Below are 21,067 nucleotides of genomic sequence, written 5' to 3'. Positions count from 1 at the left end.
AACTGAAATTGTATTATATATTTTTTCAGAATTAACTATGAGGAAATAAAAATGATATTAAATTGGAAGACTACTTGCATGCATTTCTACAATTTTTTAATAGTCTCCAACAAAGTTCCGTATAAGTGACCGCACTTGGAAACCGAAATAGGTCGATACTATTAGTTACACAGTGTGCTAGTGCAGACTTCGCTCTCACCCCATATAGAATTTAGTGACCCCATATATATCGTATTAGGTCACTAGCACACTGTGTAACGAATGTATCTTACCGACTATCTTAACATGTGGCATTTAGACTAGTGGCCTATCAAAGTGATCAAGTCTTCAATATTATAATCCTACCTCCATTGGTCCATACAAAAACAAATGCCAACAATAACAACTTGTTAGCATTAAGTGTTTTCTGCATGTATTTTCATCGCGGTCCAACGATTTACAGAAAAGAGCGACGATTTACAGAAAAGAACAGAAAAGGACCAAAAAGAACAGAAAAGAACAGAAAAGGGCATACATATATTTATTTCATATTTATATACACACGAAATTTTGATATTGTTAACAATTTCTCGTAATAAATGAACGCATAACTGTAACTTAGATTGTACATTTTATAGGGATATGTGGACAACAAAAACAAAAAAAGACAGTATTATAACTTGGTTTTCAGTAAAAAAAATTTTTTTATATATGTACAAGTAATCATTTGCACACTGTACGATATAAATCACTCCTGTTATACACCATAAAACAAAATGTGCCTTTTGATGTACACATCAAAGACTTTTATTCGCATAGTATCGAAATACAATAAGTATTTTAATAAAATTATGTTGTTGTTTTTAAATAAAACTAGCAATTAGTCTTTGAATTTAAAAAAAAATGAAGGAATTAACAACCTGTGACCAAGAGACTGTATTGTTCATGTAAGTCCAAGATACGACTAATTGTCATTAAATAAATAAACTGTAAACTTGATTTTTGACTATTATGATAAACTGTAACTTGACGCGATTTTTGACTATTGAAAAGTTTTATAGATTTGAAGAAAATGCGGGAAATAAATCAGCCATATACGACCAACAAATATGTTAAGATAACTTAATTGGAAATCGACTCCTTAATATTAATTGTCCTTAAATATTGATTGTTTTCCCTTTCTGCGTTTTTCGTTTTATTTTAAAACTATAAAAGTGTGGACACAGATCAGTGTGGATAGTATATTGGGATGTTTGACAGTGTTTTCTGACAAAAATAGTTCTCTGTTTTTCCCATAGGGTTCTATGTTAAACCATGGAAGTATAATATTGACATATAATACTTCCATGGTTAAACTGTGTTGTACAGTGATAACCAACCTGTACCAAACACTAAAAATTAGCAGTGTCGTTTATTTAATATTTAGTTTTAATGTTCAAGACTCTTATGGAGGAGACACTAATTGCATGGATTACCAACGATTCTAATAAAATATGTTCCACAACTTTGATTTTGGATATTGCAGAAAAACTCATAATTAGGAGAGGAACACATTAGGTCATTTCTGCATGATGTGATTTTAATATGCGAGATGGTATCTGACAACCTGCATGCATGTACTATGTGTATGGTTCTATTTATGTTCCTTTGTGGTGGTCATTTCTTACTTGGGTTTGACCACAAAAACTGTAAATTAGTTATGGATCTTCCCAGTATCATTAGTAAAAGATTTCGTTTAAATGTCGAAATTGTTTCTTAGAAGATATCTAATGGTTTTTTGATATCCAATGGTTTTAAGTAATGACAATACTTGGCATGACGCGTAAGGCTAGATGAGCTAGAAAGTACACTTCTGTGTTATTCTAGTTCTTTCTTCGAAAATGTCTTCTCCAAGGCCTGGTCGAAGTTAAACAATTAAAATTGGACCAGTATGATAAATTATCATTTATATTTTTTATCAAGGATTTTAATCTTATTATTAAAATAATTGTTCATATGCATATTATATTTTTTAAATAGCAATAACTTGTGCATGGAGATTATTAACAAATAAAAAAACGCAATTCAATGTAATTATATGTATATATATGTAAATAGTTCGTCTATATATTTATAAGTTAAATGAGAAAGGGTGCCAGAGAGATAGTAAGACGCATGAAGTAGAAAGAGAAATTAAACAAGAGATCTAAGGATAATGAAAAAAGTGAGGAAATGCACATGGAGATAGAAAATTGATTAAGTCTATACAGATTGGAGAGGCAAAAAATCTACCAGATTTGGACAGGGAAGAGAAAGCGGATGAAAGATGCAGTCGATATTGTTAAATACTTAAATAGATATAACATATAAATTAATGTATGAGCTTTTTCAAAATTCATTTGAATAGCCCTATTTGTAGTATATAAGATAGGCATCCGACCCTACCTGTAATAATAAGAGGGTAATTTTTCAATTGTAAGTTAGTCCTGTCGCAATAAAAGGTTTCAAAACCTAATAAGAAAGTTTTTTTGGAAACTATCTTTTCATTTATAGACTTTAATGATTTTGCAATTTGCTAGTCTCCTTCGATTGCAAAAAAAAATAGATTTCCTTTTCGGTTCTTTTCTATTCTTTTTGGTCCTTTTCTGTTCTTTTCTGTAAATCGTCGCTCTTTTTTGTAAGTCGTCGGACCCTTTTCATCGTGCATCATCAATTCTTCCTCTGTTGTCCGGGTGAAACGATTCAGAGTTTTCCACAAAGCGGTGTTGTTTTATAAAGGAACGTAAACCACTATACAAACCTTGTATTAAAATAAACCACGCCTACTAAACCCATATTAAATATACAGGGTTTCCACGTGGTCGCTTTTAACCAATGATATTCCTAGAAATGTATAAGAGGTAGATAAAATAAAATTCCAAGAGAAAAAAGAGTTTGTCAAGTTTGTAAAATAAAAGCACCTTTTCCTTGATTGTCAAATTAGTACCAAAAAATGAAAACAACGCGTTATAAATTTCATGCGTCCGAAGCGCTTTTCTGGATTTACCTTCATCAGGAACACTCAAAGCCGAATATTTGAAAGCCAAGGATGTATGAGAACCAAACAGTTGAAGAGCTGTTCAATATTCGAAATATTCGATTTTAATATTCGAAATTCCCTTATAAATGAGATTGAAGAAAACCATTATCCTAATTTTAACCAGCTTTTCAACCTATATATATTTTGAATCCAAATAAAGATGTTTTGTTTAATGTTTGGCGATATAAAGCAATTATCGTATTTGTGAAAACGAGGTCGACATTGGTCAGTTATCTGTATATATAATAATGATTATGAACTTACTTGCTTAAACTTAATTCATGCCAGTGTTGTTTGTACATTGTGTATAGTGTATAGTAATAAATGTACTATTTATATGATATTTTTTGAAAGGGTTTCCTTTTTGCAAAAAAGTTGTTGTTTTCAAAACTGCATTTTCGTCAGGAACATGCATGCAACATTTGCCACTTGACGCTATGCAACCAAAAAACAATCAATCAATCAATTAATCAAAATTGCATACACAAACTAAACTCCCAATTAAGTCCGACAAGTGTTTTGAATCATATCTCATACGAATAAATCCGGCTATGTATTTATTTATAAGAAGGAAGTGAAAACTAATTTTAGGATAATAATAAATTTTTAATTTCCGTAAGTTCTTCATCGTATGTATGTCATGTATATAAACACCAGATAAGTGAGTACAATTTTATAATTTTTCATATACTCGCCACTGTTATTGTTTCAGCATATTTATTTCTATGACCAGCGTTATGATTTATTTCAATCTAACAATCAACACGTAATTTATTAAATGAAGAACAACAATTAATCTAAAGCTTTTGTCATGTTTATATATGTATTACGTGTCATCAATTAATTCGCCATATTTTTTATTTTCCCGGCCTTCATCGATATACATTGTTGGTTCATGACAAGGCGTTCAGTTTTGTCCTGATATTTAAGGGAAATGTAAGACGTTATTGCAGGTACATGTGTGTATATATATTATTAGACTGGCGTGTATACCCTCAAAACTTAAATATACTTTTTATTTCAAATATTGTGTTCAAAAAAGAGTTTCAACTCCTACATTAAAAGCATATAACAGCTACACCAACACATAGGTTTATATGACACTTCACTCACAAAAGCATTAGAAAAATGTACTGCACAAGCATGAAAGCTGACATTATCGTAGAATGAAATGGCATGCAAGATATATTTGCTCAATTAGTTGTCGTGAATGATATCGTTGGTATAATGATAAGAATTTTGTCGACATTTATGCCAACAATCTGCCACTGAGATATTCTTGTCTAAGATTGAGACACATGCAGTCCCAATACATCATACTAGTACATTTCAATTTGATGTGTTGCTTATTTGCACTCAGAGTTTTAAGAGCTCATCAATTGTACAAGTTATATATAGAGAAAATATAAGTACAGTATATTAATACATTTTAAAAGTATCGTTCGAAATTCAAAATTATTTCAGTTAAGGCCAGGCGAATATCGAATTTTGGGTTATTGAATCGTCGGTTTAAAGACCAAAGAGTGTATATATCCATTTGCTATGTAACAGACTTGCTGGTATGATATTTATATCTGATATGCAATGTTGTATTTGACACATACAAGTTAATTTAACATAACTATTATTTCCAATTGATAAATATTGTCATGTTTTCTTATATAAGAGAGTAACAACCTTTACGGTAGATTTCATTGAAACCTTTTTATCTTATAATATCATTGCTATAAAGTACATTTTTGTACTAGAAAGGGGGTGTTGTTTAAATACACGATAGTGTCGCATCCCATCCTCTACTAAACCAGAATATACTTGTAACTTCCTTGCAGTTATTTTTTACATCTAATGACATGTTGCTACTCGGACTTTTTAATTACTTTTTAGTATTTCTTTATGTCGGTGCAATTGCTCAATGCGTATCGTATTTATCTTGTCGACTCGACATTAAGCTTATTTGATTTGATTTGATTTTGAATAAAGGATCGAGCCGAGCATAAAAAAAAACATCTAGGGTTGACTTTGGTGTAAAAATAATGGTTTCAAAACGTATAAATTCTCAGTCATGTTCGGTCGGAATGGGAACGTTAAATCCAATGCATCGTAGAGACAGTGCCACCAACTCTGCACGTTAAAGACCCCTCAAACAAACATCTAGGGGCCCTTGTCAATCATGCCCGCAATTTTGGATGAAAAACCAGATTTCCCGCCCTACGTCCGGGTGGTTCACCTTGCAGAACCTAACTGTTGTATCAATAATTTTGTTCTCGTGATATACATGCAAAAAATAATTGTTCTGGGGCTCATTTCACAAAATATCTTACAATTAAAATTGATCATGACTTACGAGTATTTTCACTCGTACAATTTTTTGTGAAATGAGTCGCTGGACGTTAAACATGTAAAATGCAACCAATCAATATGTCCTTCAAAACCAGTGAACCGATGTCCACAAACATATCATTCTCCATTGCAAAACACGGAATTTGTCCATTTTATGCATCGCCATTGCACGAAACGGTTACTAGGAACTTATGTCTGGATATTATAAAACAACAGCATTGCACATAATTTATTTTCTTTTGTAATTAAAAGGATTAAGGGGATTAACCTTGCAAAATATAGATTTCGCCATTTTAAAATTATAAACTTACCTTCTAATGCATTGGATATGGTTTTGAGAATTTTCAAAACCAACTGCAAATATTGTACAACTCAATTTATTAACCATATTTTTGTGATTGTCATATACAAAATTATTATTTTTGTATTAAATATACAGTTTCTGAGCTCTGATTATAGTGCAGCAACTTCTATCTAAATTGGCTCAACTCTTATATCTATCAACATTTACAAATGTATGCATCAAAAGCACTGTCGATCATTGAAAGACTGAAAAAAAATAGTCCTCTTCTAGTTTCAAAGAAAAATAAAAAAAAAAATATTAAACTTAAGTCAATACAGTTTCTCTCTTAAACTGATTTTATGTCCTACTAAAATACTGTCCTTCCTTTCGTATGAATGATAAGAGATGCTTTGTTCTTTTTTTAGTGTTCAATCCTGCTTATACTTTTTCATTCGTTTCCTCTATTTTACTAGTTTAGATTTTTATTAAAGCCAAACCCGTTACCATGGATAATATTTTCTTCAGATTTTACATTAAAAACGACAAATCTGAATCATAAAAACGGTATTTCCTAACTATGAAAATATTTATTCTACATGGAAAGGAAATTTGGTGGTAAACAGGAAGTTTTACATGCATGGTTCACATGCAGCTTCAAAAAGTCATTCATTTGTATTTGTTCATTTAAAAAAACCAAAGTAGTTCACATGAAGAAATAACATCAAAAATGTGGTGCACACTGAATAACTCGCGTAGCGGGTTATTTTAAAGTGTGCACCACATTTTTTATGTTATTTCGAATAGACAGAAAAAATATTACAGTCATTTCTTATAATTTAGTTCTAAATTCCATTTCAAACCGGAGTAAATCATGAAAAAACGTTGATGACGTCACGGTCACATGACAAAATTATGTCTATGAGCTGATTTAAACAAAACAACGTCAGCCAATCAGAAGACGCGTTACATCCAAAATTAAATTATATGATGTTGTATTCGAAAGCAGTCTAAAGGGAAGCTTAAACCGTTAATAGTAAACGTTGTCTGAGGTGTACAAATCTTGACCTCTCTACAAACGATATAACAAATGATTGATTAACAATTTCTCAAATTAATGCATTCCTATCTCTAAATTTGAATTAATATACGTTTTTCAGTATGGAATAAGTGAGAAGGAAACATGAAAACTTGTCTGTACTATATCATAGCTTTATGTGAGGGTCTGGATGGGGTTTATAGAATAGAGAATAACAGACCAATACTGCAGATAAAATGCATCAAAAAATAAAGCATAGAGAAAAATAGGCCAAAAAAATTAAAGAATAGAGAAAAATAGGCCAAAAATATATAGAATAGAGAAAAATAGGCCAAAAATATATAGAATAGAGAAAAATAGGCCAAAAATATAAAGAATAGAGAAAAATAATCTAAAAGATTTAAGGAGACAGAAATGAAGGACCACCATCCAGACCCTCCTATAAAGTTAATGTTTGAACAAATATAAACTCATTACTGTCTGTATAGAAATTGATTGGAAACGTATAACATTCAATTTGAAGCATAGAATTATCGATTGTGAAATAATTTCACAGCTTAAGTAAACTGTCGACCTTTGAATCTGTAATTTAAAGGATAATGAGTAGACACTTGACATAGGAAATTATTTAACAATCGAATTTCAGTCTTACTCTAGTTTTAAGTGTTACTAATAATACACTGACAAATATTTTAGTCTGCCTCGTTGGAAACAAATTATTGATGGAAGTTATTCTTTCGCACATGTTTTATCCAGTTTCCAAAAATTGCTCTGGTATAGGCTTTGTGCAATCTTATTAAGGCCCATACTGATCATGGATTCTGACCAATGGGTTGATGTGCAGGCAGGCATTACTAATCGTCCCAGTTTTGTCGCGTACATTACTGGATTAATCTTCCCCGGGTAAACTCAGAGTCTACAGATTGCAAGATTGCAAAGCTAAAGACGGACACGTTCATAGGAGAAATATAACACAGAGAATTCTAGAGCAAAGAAACAAAAAACTTCTTTGTCTGATGATGTAACAACCATAATCAATTAGAAATACAAGCCGTGTGAATATAACCATGCTTTTCTATTTAAAATTCGTATTCTATCAATTTTAATGACATTCTTACAATTACTAACATGTTTCTTTCGTCTTTTTGACTCAGTTTGGCTTCCATTTATCGTATCAACCTTTGTGCCATTCAACACTTCGATTAATTTTAATCCCATTTTTGTTTCTGCATGGATATTTCATATGCGCTTATAATTTTTGACCAATAAAAGAACACAAGTTGTTTTCTAAAAGCTAAATGTGGAATGTCATGTAGTATTTCTTTATAGAAAAATGAATAGTGGTTACAAAAATAAAACACAAGAACAAATAGCCAAAAACAAGATAACGTAATCAGCAACACTTTAGATTTCTCTTTTGTGGTTTAATAATTCTTACGAGTTGAATATGTCTCTATCATAGAAAGATAAAGGAAACGCTTTTTCTCTTATTGAATTTCTAAATTACATTCGTTCATAGGGCGACTCTAATGTAATTACCATCACTTACTGAATTCTAGTTATTATGAAAAATAATTATCTATAGCTTCATCTACAAACATGTATATATATATTTGATAAATTTAAAATTTGATGTGACGTCAAGGTAATTAACATTATCATCCTTTACGACAGACAAAATAGCTGACCTAAAAGGTACACCATCTACCTGCCACTATACATCATGTACTGTGTTACAACCCTAGATAAAGCCGACGAGGAAAGGCATTATATCGACCACCGAAAACTATATTTGTTATGTAGCCTAGGTGGTCGAGTGTTCTAGGGCGCTGGACACGGTACAGGCGGTGTTGCCACGATGTCACAGAAGCAAGGGTTCGAATCCCGCTGAGGGAAGACCAAAATTTGCTAACGCAAATTTGAAGATCTAACATTGTCGGGCTTAATTTGAGACGAATAATATATATATATATAATTATATATACACAAGTCTAAATTGAAAAGAACGTTCAAACCTATGACTGCGTTGGATAAAAACCGCAATTTTTATACGTGTGCATGCAAAGTTCTTGGTAGAGGGGTCTAAATACAGCACAAACAACATTTTTATAACCGGGGGTTTTCCGGCTATAGTAATTCAAAGACGGAATACCAATACTTTAAACTTTATTAGCACGGGACGGACAGTACCAGACCTAAGACCAAAAACTGACTTCAAAATATCATACAAAAGCATATATAAAAAATAGTATCTATAGAACAGGATTAGTGTCCAACGGATTAACTTGTCATCGTCAAAGTGATTTCCATTACGACAAACATAGACATAGAATTAATTAAACACAAAGAAATGTAAAAGGTTAAATAAACAGATTAACAAATTGTCACTATAGCACTTAAAATATATTGTCTCAATTTGATTTATTTCGAATTCCCAATTGTCCAAATCTTCCTGGTTATATTTTCCAAAAGACCAAAAGAGTGAAAAAGTATATTTTAACAAAACGCATTTGACTAGCAGGTCGAACAACTGACGTTCTTAAACCCTGCTGACTGCCATTGGCGATTATATATATAAATATGTGGAAAAAGGCACTAGATGCATAAAATACCAACAGTCTGCTTTTTTGTTGGTTTGCTATTCTGTTAATACATCTACATACATGTACAGTTAAAACATTCAAATAAAAAGATAAATAGTATTATAATTGTTATATTTTTTTAAACTCAAATTCAATATTAATGAATACCATATCTGCAAGTGGTATTTTTGAAAGGGAGTATCATCGGCCATTTTCAATGTGGTTGGTAATTACATGCATGATGTTTATCTCTCGGACGGTGTCAGGCCGGTAGTTTCCTAATGTATTATTTGTTGTTGGTGTTTTTGGTTTTTATAATGATTAAACACTGGGACAATAGTGGACTCTTAATTCCCTCAGATATAATTTTTCAATTTTATGGTTGTGGTTATGAAATATTATCATTGAGACATTGGTTGACTGTTAGTTCCCAATGTATCATCTGACAATATTTTAGCTTTGTAAATAATATTACCACTCGGACCCTTGTGAACTGTCTGAAGATTATATCTATCATTTTTGGCTTTTGTTATGATCTATCAACAACTGGTCGCTGGTGTACTTTAAGTCCGTCTGGATATCAACTGTCAATGATTTGGCTGTAGTTGTGATATATTATGCACATGTGTATAGAATATTAGCGGATTAATTTTGCAAATTATAAAAAGACTAAGGCAAATGCGCATGAGGACAGGATCATGTGTTGAACCTCCCCCCTTTATAGTCCCTCCCCTCAATATCATAAACCCCCGATTTTCCAATATATATCAGTTATTTGTACTATATGAATACAATAGTACAAATAACTGATATTTATGTTGGAAAATCAGGGATTTATAATAATGAAGGGAGGGACTATGTGGGTCAACACAGGGTCCTGTCCTCACGCACATACGGACTAAGGGTCGATATAGACTCTTGCTTCAATTAAAAAGACGTTAGATTGGACGTCGATCTGAGTTCACCTATAAACCCTGCCACATTCTTTTGTGTGCCTGCCCCAAGTCAGGAGCCTGTAGTTCAGTGGTTGTCGTTGGTTCATGTCTGTCATATTTGTTTTTCGTGAATTGTTTTGTTATAAATTAGGCCGTTAGTTTTCTCAATTGAATTGTTTCATATTTTCCATGTCGGGACCTTTTATAGCCGACCATATGGTATGGGTTTTACTCAATGTTGAAGGCCGTACTGTTGCCTATAATTGCTTACATCCACTTCATTTGAACTTTGGTGGATAGTTGTCTCATTGGCAGTCATACCACATCTCCTTATTTTTATATACGGAAATATTCGTATTCAAGGTCAGAAGAACTAGCTTATTTAGAATAATAGCAGAGACAAATATATTCTAAAACGGTTAACAAGGTTGTGATTGTGTCAAAACATCGATTTTATAAGTCAAGACTTCAGCCTTTTTCTTTTTTTATAGTAAAACTATCAATAAATGGCAGTACTGCATGCATGAAAAACAAATTGCTGAGATTTTCGGAAAGGTGATGTTATAATTATAAGGTAAACGAAATAAAAACGTGACCAATTACGTATAATCTATAAATCTACACTTTTTAGACACTGAGAATGTAATTTAATCAAAGACAAAGCTATTATCTTCGTTTTCAGACTTGCCATCTTTGATATAATGTAAGTAATTATGAATTGTCTTTAGCATATGAGTCTGCCACAAAAGCTACAAAACATTTAGTTTTTAGACATTTAACGCCTTTGACTTTTAATATAAACTATATAGCTAGACATGGACTATCAGTAAATATTCTGTGTAAACAAGTAATTTGAGATTCATTCTTCACACGTTTCTGTGGACAATCAGTCTGTTTCTAGCTTCGTGTTTATTTCAGGAATATTTCATGCTGCTCTAGTGTTTTAGTTTGTTTATCTCTATTTGAATCGTGCAACTTGAGGAACACCTGAAATAAGATCGTCATTTATTGGTTCTGTGGTTGCATATAAGTTAATGGGTAATTATTTCATATCTGTTTTGTAACATGACTTTTATTTTCGTTAAGACAGTCCAGTCATTCCGTTTGCAGTCATTTGATACGTGTTGGTATTTGACACTAATCTTTTTATCATAGGGTTAACACACTGAGGAATTTCGAATGCAATCTGTCTTATTGACCTAAAAGAGTTAGTTTTTGCATCCGGTTTTCTCTTTTTTTAAAAGGGGATGGGAATTGACAATTGACTTGCTAGCATTTCGCTTAATACTAATTTGAAACAAGAATGAAATGTTTCTGTTGCTTTTTTTTGTCTATCATAATTATGAACAGATTTACTTTTGGGAACGCAAAAGATCTCGACTCCCTGCACTATTAATGTCTTATTTCTTAAAATCTACGTACTGAAGTAAATAAACCTGTAGTAGAGTGTATAGGACGGTATGCATTCAATTTATATGGCTGGGCTAAACATATCTATGAGAGCTCAACCCTCCCCTCCCTACCCGGGACAGGGATGAAACAGCACAATATTAGACAAACTGTGAAATTTAGTTGGAAAGGTCTTTTCTCGTCAGATCGGTATAATGAGCACACAGAGATAAAAGACTGGTTACTGAAAGCTATTTCCAGCATAATTTCAACAAATGAAAAAACCATGTTTCCCAGAATAAAATATAAATCAGTACATCCCAAATGAATTTAGAGTAAATTAGTCATTCGCAATCTGAAAAAGCAAGCCCATTTCCCCTTTCCCCATCATTCAAAAAGTTTGAAAAAATCTGCAACCATTTTTTGTCATCATCGAAGTATAGATGCGCATGTGAGAATATATAACCGAATGTTTTTGTTCTTTATACAAATCAAAACTTCAAGCATGTGAAACTCGTGCCATGATAGTCCTACACCCAGGTTTGTAAAACTCGTCATTATACAGTGGAGATCGCTTCTTACCTCTCATCAAATCTGTCAGAATCTGTCAGGAGAACTGTTCTAGGACAGTATGTAGAACTGTCATCCTGACACCTTTTAGACAGTTCTAGCTAGAACAGTTCTAACCTAGAACTGATTTGGTCAGTTCTACCTAGAACTGATTTAGACAGTTCTACCTAGAACTGATCCTGACAGTTCTATCCAAGAACAGTTTTAGACAGTTCTACCTAGAACTGACCAGATCTTTGGTCAGTTCTACGACTAGAACAGTTCTACGGCTAGAACAGTTCTACGACTAGAACAGTTCTACGATTAGAACTGATTTGGTCAGTTCTACGACTAGAATTGATTCAGTCAGTTCTATCCATAGATCAGTTTTAAGAACTCTTTGTCTTAAATATAAATAAGTCAAAAGAATATAATATATATTAAAAAATTGCAGTGACGTCATTTAGAACTGTTCTACAATCCTGACAGGTTTGGTCAGTTCTACGGCTAGAACAGTTTTAGACAGTTGTGCTGAAAGTTCTACGGTTAGAACTGATTTAGTCAGTTCTGCTGACAGTTCTACGATTAGAACTGATTTGGTCAGTTCTGCTGACAGTTCTACGACTAGAACTGATTTGGACAGTTCTACCTAGAACAGTTTTAGACAGTTCTACCCTAGAACTGATCCTGACAGTTCTACATAGAACTGGTTTGGTCAGTTCTACCTAGAACTGATTCTGACAGTTCTACTTAGAACTGTTCTAGGACAGTTTAGAACAGTTCTATGACAGATTGTTCTGACAGTTCTTATGAGAGGTTAGAAGTGATCTCCACTGTACTTGTATCCTGGCTTGTCAAACTCATCGCTATGCCTGTATCCTGGCTTGTCAAACTCGTCACTATGCCTGTATCCTGGCTTGTCAAACTCTTCACTATGTCTGTATCCTGGCTTGTCGAACTCATCATTATGCCTGTATCCTAGCTTGTCAAACTCGTCACTATGTCTGTATCCTGGCTTGTCAAACTCGTCACTATGCCTTTATACTGGCTTGTCAAACTCGTCACTACTCCTGTATCCTGACTTGTCAAACTCGTTACTATGCCTGTATCCTAGCTTGTCAAACTCATCACTATGCCTGTATCCTGGCTGTCAAACTCGTCACTATGCTTGTTTCCTTGCTTGTCAAACTCGGCACTACGTCTGTATTTTGGCTTGTCAAACTTGTCACTATGCCTGTATACTGGCTTGTCAAACTTGTCACTATGGCTGTATTCCGGCTTGTCAAACTCGTCACTTTACCTGTATCCTGGTTTGTCAAACTTGTCACTGTGACTGTATTCCGGCTTGTCAAACTCGTCACTACGTCTGTATCCTGGCTTGTCAAACTCGTCACTATGACTGCATCATGGCTTTCCGAACTCGTCACTATGGCTGTAGCATGGCTTGCCGAACTCGTCACTATGCAATGATAGTCCTGTATCACGACTTGTCAAACTCGTCACTACGTCTGTATCCTGGCTTGTCAAACTCGTCACTGTGGCTGTATCATGGCTTGCCGAACTCGTCACTATGCAATGATAGTCCTGTATCCCGACTTGTCAAACTTGTCACTACGTCTGTATCCTGGCTTGTCAAACTCGTCACAGTGGCTGTATCATGGCTTGCCGATTTCTTCACTATGCAATGATAGTCCTGTATCTCGGCTTGTCAAACTCCCCACTACGTCTGTATCCTGGTTTGTCAAACTCGTCACTATGGCTGTATCATGGCTTGCCGAACTCGTCACTATGTAATGATAGTCCTGTATTCCGGCTTGTCGAACTCGTCACTAAGGCTGTATCCTGGCTTGTCAAACTCGTCACTGTGCAATGATAGTCCTGTATCCCGGCTTGTCAAACTCGTCACTAAGGCTGTATACTGAATTGTCTAACTCGTCACTATGCATTGATAGTCCTGTATCCCGGCTTGTCAAACTCGTCACTAAGGCTGTATCCTAAACTCGTCACTGTGCAATGATAGTCCTTTATCCTTGCTTGCCAAATCAGAAGAATCGGAGATTTATTTATAAATATTTCTGCATATGACGAATAGATAAGTATATCTGGATGAAAACTAGCATATTTCTGGTTCAAGCTTTCATTTAATTCATCGATCATAAGAGAATAATGATTTTCCATATATACGATTATCCAAATTCAATTTAAAAACGATTGCGGTTTCAATTAGATTGGCATGGCAAATTTCTTTTTTCCGTGAGAAATGAGAATGCTTTATTAAATGGAATATTACTATTGAAATATACTATAAATCACTTAAGATATCCCCTTGCTAGTAATTAAACGCATTATTAAATGCAGTGAAAATACGATCTCTGTAAATTGCAAATTAGTCGCGTTTTGTAGTGGAAACATGCAATATGACATGGCAAAAGTTGATTATAAAATACAGCTTTGTATTAAACCAGGCTGTTACATATACCCACTCATTAGCTACACGATCGACTGGTCCGTTAAAGACAAATTTGATTTCAGTTCAGCAAATGCAGTTCTAACATGTAAAAATGACAAATTTAAGTGTTTTTTTCATACACTTTCCAAATTTATTTCTTTATATTTTATGCATGAAATATTAAGTAAGGGGATGAAATTACATGTTAAAAAAATTTGGGTGCTGAATCTTTATGCTAAGTAGTGATTTGGTCAAGTTAAAACGGTCAAAAACTAGTATGTCTGAAGCTGTCAAACTGAATTTTAGACCCCCTTAACATAGAATTGTCAATATTTTGAGTTAGAGCTTGTAGACTTTTCTATAATGTTGATATTATTTGTCCCAATAGTAGTACACTACACTGTAAAATTCTTTTTGAGATAGAGCAGGTGCGATTTTTTTTAATTTGACTTTATTGTCTAAAAGAAATGCACTACGAAATAACTGTGTTTTCGGGCCATATGTGCTGTATAATTTCTAGTATTTCAAAGGTAAGATAATAAAAAGACGTTATGTTAGTCAAAGGAACCAAATAACACCGGCGTGGCAAATAAAAAACAGACGGAGCAGCATGAACTCCAAGAAAAACAGACATTAAACTCGGGTGCTCCGGAAGGGTAAGAAGTTTCTGCCAACTCTCGTGTTCAATATCAAACAAAACTTTAAAATGTCCTATTCTTAATGTTACAAGAGATGAATGATAATATAGAAGACATAAAGTATGAACCGATATATGAATTTATTATATACTTAGTAGTAAATACAACTAAATTGTTTGTGCAAAACAATCAATAGCAATCGAACTGTATCACCTGAGCCAACCATGATGGTATAACGTGCACACTTTTTCAATATCACACACCGTTTCAACCTCAACCAATATAATCCCTCGAACAGAGCTCTTGGGATTATATTGGTGATTCAGGTTGATACGGGTGTGATATTGAAAAAAGCCAAAAGGAATTCTCTATTCATTGGATATCGGGTTAGAATTTGATATTGAAATGAAATGCGGTAATAACACACATGTTTCTATATCATTTCGAATTCTATATGTGCGATCAAGTTAATGTATACCTACTTAACACTGTTTTCCAATAGTCGACCTTATCTTTCACATTCATTATATTATTTGATACATATTTATTTCCGATTTTTATCTAATTTTACACTTATCCCAAACTGACTTTTATGTAACCATACTAGCAAAACAGAACGACAATGTCCCATTTCAGGTTAGATGTAGGATTTGAAGAAATAAAACGACGAACGTTTCTAAGAATTCAGTCGATACACGCCAACAGTATAGATATATTAGAACCCAACTAGTGCCGTTTTATTTGTACGGAAACCACAACATCCCTACTTGTCAAAGACCATTATTATTATTATCCTCCTAGAGTTCCATGTTTACCGACGCTCAGAAAAAGAAAACCATTGATTCTTACAATGTTCAACTAAGCCTTTGAACATAAAATCATATAAATCTTCCTACACTCCATTGATAAATTGTTCAATTCCATAAAATATATTTATAAAATAGAAGGTGATAGGTTTCAAGCTGAATAATAATTCAATGAAATAGAAATGAGAGAAGACAACTGATTGACAGAGAAAGAAAATCTATCTCGGCCACGTAATCATTGGGAATTAATTAACGTTTAATGACCTTACACAACTTTGTTGGAAATAATTTTTTCATTATTTTCTTTTCTGTCTGCATCTAGACTTTTGTACACTTCAAGCGATACAGTCTGTATTTTTTGTAAATAAAGTTCATAAATCTGTTAATAAAGATATGAGAGTTACTCTGAAAATGTGAAAATCACTGATCAAATAATGAGATTGTTCGTTCAAATTACGCAATGTTTTAGAACAAGTCTTACAATACGTCTTAGATTTATGAGCGGGACAGTTTTTTAAATTGTTCGACGAAAAGACCCTTGTAAATTAATAGTACCTTAAGATGTTGAATTAAAGCTGTAGTCCTTTTTCGATTTCTCTGTATAAAAAAAACGACCTTGGAAAACTAACTTTATTATCAATAAAATGATTTCAAAGTTACTTTTCATACCAAGCAAAGATACCTTCATTTTCAAACAAAGTTACTTTTCCTTTCCAAGCAAAATCACTTTTCCTTTCCAAGCAAAATCACTTTTCATACCAAGCAAAGTTACTTTTCATACAAAGCAAAATAAATTTTTATACCATGCAGAATTACTCTTCATACCAAGCAAAATTACTTTTAATACGAATCAAAGTTACTTTAGATACCAAGCAAAGTTTCTTTTCTTACCAAATAAAGCTACTTTTTATACCAAGCAAAGTTACTTTTCATACCAATCAAAATTACTTTTCATGCCAAGCATTACTTTTCATACAAAGCAATGTTACTTTTGATACTAAGCAAAGTTACTTTTCATACCAAGTAAAGTGTTTTTTCATACCAAGCAAAGTTGTTTTCCATACCAAGCAAAGTTTCTATTAATACCAAGCAAAGTTACTTTTCATATCAATCCGATATGCGTCCGAATGTTACATACCGATATTAAACGAACCACTGATAAAGATTTGAAACACCATGGATATTTAGTTTGAGCTAAATAGTTGATCGTAAACAGTTAAGGCTAGTAAAAGATACATCGATGATATAGTGAGCTTTCTTTCAATTTTTGTTATTCTTCCTCAAATGATACACACTGCTTTTACTGACAGTTTCAAAATATCGAGGATGATGATTGATTGCTATTTGCTAAACGCCCAGTGACAATTGTTTCATGCGCCTTCATTGTTATTTACATTGTTTACGGAAATGAAATTATGGAAAGTTAGATTTACTCATGGCGACGGAAACGTTTTATTATATGACACAATGTTATATTTATTATTTGAAGTGTACATATTGCAATTAAATGGACTTTATATACGATATACAAAATATGTACATTGTCGGAAAATATGAAATTTACTTTTTTGAGCCTTAGAAACAGAAAGAAATGGAAAAGCTAGACTCACCCTCTCAGCTATGTGTTATTTAATTTATTATACTGAATGTCCTATTATTATTGTCTTTTACAGATTAATTTTATTGTAAAAGTATTTTCTATGACGTCACGTACATAACAACGTTACGGGTATTAGAAAAAACAACAAAAGTGAGGCAAGATGTTTTATTTTTTTATTTTGACTGTCAAATAATAAAATCTGAGACAAAACGTAGAACTTAAGCATTGTATTTAATTACTTAATGTAAATTCAATTCATTGTCCTTTAAATTATCGATTTTCGATTGGTCTGGACGAGAGGGTGACATTCAAAAAAATTGTCACCCGCTCAACCATGTGATAGAGTAATTTAACACCCTCGTACTAGTATTAGCCAATCAAAATATGGCATTTTAACGTGAAGTATAATAATACGCTTTAACGTTTAGTTTTTTTTTTATTTCCAACCGTTGTCTTTGATATATAGAAACCAACCAGGCTTTAACGCGGACCGCGAAGAAAACACCTGAGGGAACTTTAATTTTTTAAAAACATTACCATTTGCATATTATAGAAGTAGGATAATAGGAGACTTTATTTGTATACAACACAAAAGAAGCACACATTTATTTGCATATCTGTATTTGGTAAAATGGTTGGTTGACAGCAAGATTAATATATTATTTTAACAATATCTATGAAGAATAATCTCTCCGTGAACGTGTTTTACGTTTTTATCATTACTAACTATTTGGATGTTGAGCAACACCGTTGAGCCGCTCATTTGAATATCAATCCTGCCTGAAGTGTTTTGTTTGTGTTGTCTTTTGAGCTGCTAGCTAAAATGTTATCTATTTTTAAAACGGAGGTCTGCAAATACATATCTGTAATGCATGAACACAGAAAAATGTTACAAATCTAAATTGAAGTTGAAAATTGAGTTCTGCGAAAATGAAATATCTTAAATGACCATGCAGTAACGTTACACATCCATTATACCCCTCACATCTTAATGTTGAAATCGCTCATTTAAAAAGAAATATACTTTTGTAGATATTTCCAGGTCGTTGTATGTTGTATGACATTTTCAGACTCATGCCGTCGTTACATTATCTTATTCCAGTTTATAGCTAATCCTAATAATTTGATAATTTGCTATACGATCAATATTGTAATTGTCAATCCGATGGATTGATGTGTTATTTCCACTGTCAAATAGTGTTTTATAGTTGATTTGACATAAATCAAAGAGCTAATAGTGCTAAGGGACACACATTCTGCTTAGTTTCTCAATGTGATTCTCTTAATTTCTTTCGTCTAAATTGAAAATACCAATTCTGTTACTAAAAGGGATAATAAATATAAAATAAAAACATTGGAATAGATTACCTGCAGAATATAATACAACAAGTAGGACTGATTGATTATTTTACAAATCTTCAGGGAGAATTATATCTAGTCTTGTACACCTAATATCATTTCTGGGGGACATAATTTGTAAATTGAAACTAGATTGTGTGTTTTGATAGTGCATTAAATAGAAATTACTATTGGAGTATACACGATTATGAATTTGCCAGCTCTGTTGATTCATTGATTGGTTAATTGAATTACAATAAATGTGAAGGTTGTACGCCAAAGGCCGAGTTAAATCTATTCAACATATTACATAAACCTGCATCTCCTGTTCAAAACAACAAAACTTTTACAAGAATAAAGAGATATATATACAAATCGGTCATTCATATACCCCAGTCAATATTACATCTCTCCATTCTAAGCTTTATTGTGTTCTGCATTTTATATACCAATTGAATATATATTCATGATTTAGTAATGTACGAGATGAATGATAAATTTGTAATTTGCTAGGAACAAGAAGTAATGTTATCAGTAACTATAAATACTTTGAGAAAAATTAGAAAAATATAGCTACATAAGCAGTGTAAAATTATAGAAAAATATTCAGCTACAAAGTTAAATCAGAATTCTACTACAAGACGGGCCTTCTGAAATCAAAAGTTTCGCTGTTATAGAAAAGTATCCGTTTATTTATCGTAAATTAACATTTTTAGTCAAAATTTTCCGCAAGTTTTTGGGCCTCGTGTTCACTTTAATTAGTTTGATGAACGCATTAAAAGATGACTACAAACATGAAGAGTCATTAGATCTTCATATAGCTTCTTGTCAAGATAAACATATGTTGAGTTGTATTAATGTCTACGCGGACAATTTTGATAAAAAGCAATCATATGGATCTTTTTTTTAAATTCAGGAGCAAAAAGAAAGACAATGCAAATTGCAAAGTTGAAATTGATTTTTATCGATAAGTCTATATGTATTCTTCACTTTATCCATGGAACATGCAATTAATTTGACTTATCATTGATTTGCTTGGTATTACTATTTTGTATCGATGCATTTTATTAATATCTTTCTTTATTTAGAACGTTTTACATGGTCGTAAATGCATGTGCTGTCAAACGGAAAAGGTCTATATATGAAAGCACTTGAACAGAAAAGTAATGTAAAAACAACGTTAAGGATGTACTTAGGTGAAATTAAAAAAATCTAGAATTTAAAATTGATACTATAAGTCAGAAGAGCATTAGTTAAGAAACAAAATAAGCTAAAAAATTTGATAGGTTATGGAGATCCTTTTCGAGATATTTAATTTTTTTAAATGGCAGGAAAAGGCTGACTCACACTTTCACCTTATATTTGCATTGGTATTATTTGGGTCTGAAATCGAAAGAAAAGACATCTAGAATCTGCTTAGATTTTGGTAAATGACCTTTAATGAGCTATTGATGTCTTATAAATTTCTTGAAAAGAAAAATGGATGTTATGGGGCAAACTATTTTACCCTGTGTTGTTGGAAAAAAACCAAGGAGTCGAAACATCTGCCAAAAATTCCTAAACCTGACCCAATTACATCCTTAATTATACTGAGTTGACAATACCCTGGGGACTAGCAGTCCACCAACAGAAGTATCTCCCAGTGTTAGAAAAAGAATTTGTGAGTCTGAAGCGCTTAACTGGTTTGACCATAAGTTTTATGTTCAATATTTACTACTAATATTTTATATATATATACGAATAAAGGAACGCCAGTGGTGACGTTCAAAGACGTCATCATCGTGTTCATTTTTAGTTTTGGTTAGTGCACCGTAGTATGCAGTCATCTTCTTTTCTTATACTCATTAGTAATGTCCATCAAATTTCCAATCCTGTATTAAAAGACATGCCATCTGATTCTACAATACATTATGAATTAAAATGTCACCACCAACGCAACAGTTACTATTTAAGAGTTTATTCTTTGACTAATGAATCGTAGTTTTTCTGACAATTTTGTCCATCCTCATATTTTGTAGCCATCTTCTCCAAGAAGCAATACTAGTTAAAGTTTTTGAAATTGTTGTTTTGTTTTGTTTTGTGTGT

The 21,067-nt window shown here is 32.6% G+C and overlaps 1 protein-coding gene across 1 annotated transcript in view; it reads left to right on the top strand.

Moving 5' to 3' along the window:
- The first annotated feature begins 3,656 nt into the window (after positions 1-3,656).
- The window catches only part of LOC127704276 (glycoprotein 3-alpha-L-fucosyltransferase A-like), a 60,445-nt gene continuing 43,034 nt past the window's right edge, over positions 3,657-21,067 (top strand). The window contains exon 1 of the mRNA XM_052208272.1: positions 3,657-3,698. The gene's annotated coding sequence lies outside the window, so the exon portion shown is untranslated. The remainder of the gene's footprint in view (positions 3,699-21,067) is intronic.

This window comes from Mytilus californianus, unplaced genomic scaffold, assembly GCF_021869535.1.
Source record: "Mytilus californianus isolate M0D057914Y unplaced genomic scaffold, xbMytCali1.0.p SCAF_6, whole genome shotgun sequence".
NCBI lineage: Eukaryota > Metazoa > Mollusca > Bivalvia > Mytilida > Mytilidae > Mytilus > Mytilus californianus.
This window is presented reverse-complemented; position numbering and strand designations above follow the sequence as displayed.